This window comes from Myotis nattereri (genome assembly GCF_964212035.1).
Source record: "Myotis nattereri genome assembly, chromosome: 4".
NCBI classification, from domain to species: domain Eukaryota; kingdom Metazoa; phylum Chordata; class Mammalia; order Chiroptera; family Vespertilionidae; genus Myotis; species Myotis nattereri.
The window spans coordinates 22458240-22465598 of record NC_138079.1 but is presented as its reverse complement, the minus strand read 5'-3'; positions in this window follow the sequence as shown (position 1 = coordinate 22465598).

The window sequence follows — 7359 nt, the reverse complement described above, 5'->3', positions numbered from 1 at the left end:
TTTATTTACGTTTATTTATATGTTCCATGTGTCTGTATAACTTTTTAAACAAATGGAACACAGCTGTAACTGTTTACTATCCTTTCTCCATTATTTTAACCTTTTTGGAGTGATTTTGATTAATTTTTTTTTTCTCCTCGTTATTACTCATATTTGCCTGCTCACAGAATACCTGGTAATTTTTTTAAAAAAATGGAAGCCAGGTATTTTCATTTTACCTTGTAATTGGCTGGAGGTTTTGTATTTCTACTAATATTATTGAATTTTGTTCTGAGTTACAGTGTTTTGTTTTCTTTTCCTAACAACATTTGTTTTTAGTTGTTTATAGGTTTGTTAGGTGGGACAAGGATGATGTTCACCATAGGTCTAATTTTTCACTACTCCAGAGATAAGACCCTTCAATAAACTATATTTCCAGGAACCCTGGGCTATGCCAGTTTCACAGCAGGGAACAGACCCTATTTCTTGGCCTGTGCCAGACTGGCACACTGTCACATCTTATTCTTAGGTCCTCTTTCTTCCAGCATCCAGCAGTTTCCACACACACACACACACACACACCTGGTGACCAGCATCCAGTTGAACAGAGTGTGACACTGTGCAGTATCTGGGATGCTGTTAGTGTTACAGCCTTACTAGTCACTTTCTAAGCCTTGAGCATATTAAAAGAAACAATTTCAAGAATTGAGAACATAGGTCAACAGAGTAAACTAAAAGGACCTGAAGTTCAAGATAAAAATTATAAAACTGAAAGAGTGAAGCTCATGCTTATTTAATATAGAATATGCTCTTTAAAAGATTAATATTTGTAGTTTTATAAAAATACTCTAAAATAATTGTTATGTTTAATCTAGTTTGAAACATATTTCTATCAAAGAGCAGAGTTAAATATATTTTAAGAAAAGTCAATTTTTCTTAAATATTATTGACAGAATGATAAATTGCAAAAATACCCATTGTGAATTGGTTTTCCTCTAATTTTAAAAATAAACATTGCATGGCTATTCTAACATAATTCATAAACAGCCTATTTGTAGACTCTTAAAAACATTTATAATTGCTGAATCTAAACTCTAATTTTATATAAAAACTAGAGTGCCGGTGCACAAAAATTTGTGCACTCGGGGGTAGGGTCTCCCTCAGCCCAGACTGTGCCCTCTCACAGTCTGGGACCCCTCGGGGGTGACCACTTGCTGGTTTAGGCCTGCTCTCTGGGGTACTGGGCCTAAGCTGGCAGTCAGACATACCTCTGGCAGCCCAGCAGCCCTCGGGGGATGTCCACTTGCCAGCGGGGAGCAGACCTAAGCTGCAGTCTGAAATCCTTAGCGCTGCTGAGGAGGCAGGAGAGGCTCCCACCACCACCGCTGTACTGACAGCCATCAGCCTGGCTTGTGGCTGAGCAGAGCTCCCCCATGTGGGAGCGCACTGACCACCAGAGGGCAGCTCCTGCATTGAGCGTCTGCTCCCTGGTGGTCAGTGTGTGTCACAGTAACCAGTCATTCCCAGTCGTTCTGCTGTTAGGGTCAGTTTGCATATTACCTGTTTACTATATAGGATAGAGGCCTGGTGCACAGGTGGGGGCCGGCTGGTTTGCCCTGAAGGGTGTCCCAGATCAGGGTGGGGGTCCCACTTGGGTGCCTGTCCAGCCTGGATAACGGGCTGATGCCTGTTTGCAGCTGGTCACACCCCCTTCAGGGTGGGGGTCCCCACTGGGGTGCCTGGCCAGTCTGGGTGAGGGGGCTGAGGGCCGTTTTCAGGCTGGCGGGCGACTGAAGCTCCCAGCCTCTTTTTATTTTATTTTATTTTTTTTATTCTGGGATTTATTTACCTTCTATAGCTGTCACTGGAGCTGAGAGCTGGCTCCAGCTCTGAGGCCGCCACTGGCTGAAAGCAGGTATCTGGGGTTTGTTTAGCTTCTATAATTGCAACATTGTTGCTTCTGGAGCTCAGAGCTGGGCCGCGGCAGGCAGGGAACCTTGGCTTCCTCCATCACTGGAGCAAGCAAGCCTCATGTTCACTTCAACTGCGTGGCTGCTGGCCAACATCTTTGTTCGCAGTTAATTTGCATATCCTGCTGATTAGCCAATGAGAAGCATAGCGGAGGTATGGTTAATTACCATGTTTGTCTATTATTAGATAGGATTGCATTGGTGCATAACATATTTTACTGCCTACTCTCTCAATCAACAGACACAATAATATTAATCATGGCAAAGTTTATGAGTTGCTGTTTCTTTCAATTTTCACATAAGAAATGTATTAATTGAAAAGGTACATTACTTATAGATATATCAAGAAGGGCAAAGCAACTAAGGCAAAGATAAACCAGATAAAGGATATTACTAGTTAATATCCCCCTTTACAAATTATGATAATCATTTACATTAAAAAATAAACAAGCAAATTAAATGCTGTAATATTGATCAGTGGCTACTGTAAATTATTATTACATGTGAATTTGTGTCCAGATGCCTATGTTTTAAGTATTTTGAAATATGCTGAGCATATAACATTTTTATATAATATTCTCTAAAGAACATTATTTTTCTAATTATCTAGAATTCTTTTTATTCATAATTCCCTATTATGTGACATTTCATTAATATAATCATCACTATAATATTTAATTTAAAAACAATAGGGTTAATAAAAACTTCTCAGCTATCATATGTATTTTCTTTGCATAAAGTTTTTATTTTGCTTAGTTATTGAAGTAATGTTTTTATTATTACTTGCATTTAGTTACCAAAAGAGAGTCTCACCATTCTCATTACTTCCACATGTGGCAGGTAAAAGAATATTTTTATAACGAATAAAGGAAATGACTATAAAACCACTAGCATATAACACTAGAAGTCTTCATGGTAATAAGCCAATTTTTGTTGAAATGAACTCATTAATGCTAAAATTTTGCTGACATCCAACTGGTTGGAAAACTGCTTTACACAATTCAAAAGGCACTTCATGAATTGTAGAAGAGATGAAAAAAAGGAAATGAACTAACCATAAGCAAGCCTATTTCATGTATCTGACTTCCAATGAACTCCTCTATAATCCATGATTGTGATCTGGGGAAAAATTAATACAATTGATGGGGTGACAGAAGGTTCCATCAGAATGACATGAAAAGCTTCTTGCTGAGAAGTACAGAGCAGTTTAGACAGGAAGTGCAGCTGGGCTTTGATTGTTTATTAGATTTTATTTTACCTTTTCTTGCACTTGCAAATTTTCTACACATTTTTATAAAATGTCAACTTGCCAAAAGTGGAGGCGGCAAGATGAGAAACCAAATGGGATGTGAAATAGATAAAAATACAAGATACGTAAGGATGAGGGAAATAAGTTTCTCATGTTTGATTGGAGTACCTATCTAAGATATGATTTGAAAATACTTGATCTAATCGATAACTGTCTAAAAAACATCCATAGTTTAATAAGCAGAAAATAACTTACTTAAATGAAGGAACTTATCAAAGGCAGATTTCTATGGCAATTATTATTTTTATTTTAATAGTTCTCAATGTATATGGTTCATTTTTAAAATGTTTTTATTGATTGCAGAGAGTAGGGGAGAGGGAGAAGGAGATAGAAATATCAATGTTGGAAAAGAATCATTGATCGGCTGCCTCTTGCACACCCCACACTGGGGATCAAGCCTTGACTAGGCATGTGACCTAACCGGAGATCGAACCATGGCCGGGCCAAATATGGTTCATTTAAAACACATGAAAAGTCAACATCTGTTTAGTTGCAGATCTCAAAATGAGGTTTTAAGTATTGTAATAATCAAAACTTGATTTTTCCTTTTCAACTTACCTTGAAAATCTGATGGCAAATGATGATCTGTTATAACTGCTCAGGAGGTATCTGGGGAAAGGCGCGGACTGAGACAAGTGTATCCCTTCATTTATGCATAAGATCTGATTTAAAACCGAGAAGCAAACTACCTTCCAAACTTAAGAGTTCAGGGGCTGACACTGTTTTAATTTCTTGTTTACATTCTACACAACTCAAAAATTATATTCTCCACTTAAAAATAAGATAGCAACGAAACAAAACAATTAGTTAAGCAAAGAGAAAATACCAAATTTCAAGTAATAAACTATGGGCGTAAGACAACTATTATACAAAAGAAGAAAAATTACAATTGAAATCGAGACCTTCAAGAAGCTATTAAAATTTTTGGAGACGCCGAAACCGGTTTGGCTCAGTGGATAGAGCGTCGGCCTGCGGACTGAAAGGTTGCAGGTTCGATTCCGGTCAAGGGCATGTACTTGGGTTGCGGGCACATCCCCAGTGGGAGATGTGCAGGAGGCAGCTGATCGATGTTTCTCTCTCATCGATGTTTCTAACTCTCTATCTCTCTCCCTTCCTCTCTGTAAAAAATCAATAAAATATATTTAAAAAAAAATTTTTTGGAGAAGACAAATATAAATCAGAAAAATTTCTAGGGTCCAAGTTGACCAGCCAAAATCTGTTGCAATGGTTACCTTTCTGTTCTCTACAAGACACATGCTAACAATGTAAAATTGCCTAACTGCATGGGAAAATAGAATTAGAAACAAAAGAGAAAAATGACTCATGTAAACTTCTAAAGATTAAGCTTACGGAAAGATTCAAGTTATTAATTTTTAGTGTCAGTCTATTTGAATGTTAGTTCATTCGTTTTCTATCCAGCAGGATTCCACATATCATGAAAGAGAAATTTTAAATTTAATTCTACAAATATAGTTCGAATGCACCTACTGTGTGCAATTCAGTCATTCAAGGAAGATAAAAGTAAATGAGAAGTGTATTATTTCCTGGAGCTACAGAGTAATTCTTGGAAATATACTATATGCATCATAAATATGTTGTATGTGCTATAAAAGAAATGCTATTAATAATTAAAATTAAAATTAATATAGAGTCACAGAACACATGAAGGGGAAAAAATTAGTGGTGGGACGGGGGATTTTGATGAAGGAGATGACATGTCAACTGACTAAAGTAATGATTATTACCATTGTTCAATCTTATGCAATCATATGGAAAAAATCGTTTTTAGAAAACAATGATTCAAATTAGAGTTTTTTAAAAGGGTATCTTAGCCACTTCTACTGTCCTTTGTTAACATACTGATGCCTTGAAACCTATTGTGCTGCTTGTAAGCAGCATATAGTTGGATCATGTTTTTATCCATCCGTCCATCTCTGTCTTTTGACCAAGAAGATTTTTTCCTCGCCATTTTATTAATGTAATTACTTCTATGCTGATAAGGTAGCATCTAGTCTGATATCTTACTATTTTCTTAATGACTCATTTGCCTTTCTGGTTCCTCTCTCTCTTTTTTTCATTAGCCCTTTACCTGCTGCATGGTGACGGTGCTCCTAAGAATGGGGGCACCACCAGAGGGCTGAGAAGATTCGCCAAAGAAAAACAGTTTTGTCGCCAAGTAGAAGGAAGCACCCTATCAAAAGGAGAGGGAAGAAAGGTAGAAGATGCAGATCCTTAAAAGGTACACATGTGCTCAAAACCACACACGCATAGGAGATAGTGACCTGGCTCAGGATGAGGCATACCTAATTGCGGAGGGGGGGAGTAACTTATTTTAATCTCTACGTGTCCTTCCCCTACTCTCAGGTAAGTAGAAGATGGTGTGATGAATAGGATTTATTTTTTAAATGTCACTGATGGGACTTTGTATCTTAGGATTTTGAGCACAAGGAGGACATCTTTAAATGTATGCATTTTGATACTCATAGGAGGGAAGATATGTTTGATTCTAGGTCCCACCAAGGCCTAGTGGGGCTGTTCCTCATTATTGCCCACTCTGATCTCAGAAAAGGCCATTTCCAGCCTCGTTTTGATGGAAGAGTAGCCCGTGAGTCTGCATTCAGGTGCCTGATACTGATTCCAATTAGAGGGGCTTTGTGAATTGTTTGTTTGGTGGTTGAAATTCTTGCTTTAAGAATCCCTTTAATTTGGCTAATTCATGAATAACTTCCAACCCACTGTAGATGATCTAAGCCACAACTCCTGCATATTTCTTCACTTCATGCAACAGAGTGGACATTCTTTCCCTGGATCGGAGAGGATTTGTCTTGCTATGTATAGAAAGATCCTCAGATAAGCAGGAGGCACTGCCAGATGGGTTCATGCTAAATCTAATGGGTGTATTTTTTTGCTTGTTTATTTTCAAATGATATTTATTACACAGGAAAATGGTCTTATTATAACATGTGAAAAAGAAAAATGTAAAACTATATTTTAAGTAATGACAACTTTAAAGAGTGTATATATGTGTATGTATATGCTGAGCTATGTATATACCCTATTATGCACACACATATACTATAAATATATGTTAAGTTTAAGAAATGGAAATACTAAAATAAAATTAGTGGCAGAAGGAGGGAAGGCACATTGTTTTCTTCATTATAATTCAATATATATTTTAGTTCTCTAAAAATGTCTATATATTTATAATCAGCTGGTTGTGTGTTTTTATAATAGAAACTCTTTCAAATGTGAAAGGTTTGTCTACTGAACTTTGGTTTTTGTTGTTGTTGTTTTTGTTTTACATCCATAAGTTAGGACCCGCAAGTCCTGGTTCTTCTAATAGGTTGTAATTTTACTTTTGTTGGGTGTCAGAAATGTTCTGTTCCATTTTCATAGTTAGATCCTTTCTGCATCAACATTTTCAGGAAAAAAAATAATGCTAGAAGAACTGGGTTGTTGGCTATAACTCTGAAAACTTTAAGAAAACGAATTGATCTTTTCAGTTTATGAGCCTGGAGCTTTCTCACTAGACTTGTTTTAATTTCCTGGTAAGCTGGAACTGATTGGTTTAATATGGTGAATCTCTGCTTATTAAAATCACCTCAGTTGCTTTTTAAAAATGCCCAGCTCACTGCACCCTACCTCAGGGTTATTAAATCCGAATCTCTGGGAGAAGGGACCAGACACTTTAATATGATTCTAATATGAGGCCCAGCTTGAGAACTACAAACTGAAGCATGTTATTATCTCTGACATAGGATCTCTTTGGAGAACCATTTTGTTCTTAACTTTGAAGAAATTCATGGCTGAATTGACCATGCCTAGAGACTTAAATCCTAATACTCATGAATGCACTGGATCCCTTTCCTGCGGATACTCAGTTTAGATGCCGATATATCACCTTGTGGTTATTCTGTATAAACTGCAAGCTGTGTGTGTGTGTGTGGGGGGGGGGGGTTACTCTAACCCAGGTAAAAAGTGGTTCCTTGTTATACTTGTATAAATGTGTGGATATTTCTGCTAAGAAGACTGTAAGATTGGGGATTTTTTAACATTCCCTCAGGCTTTGGTTTTGTGGTAAGAAAGATGCAATGAGCT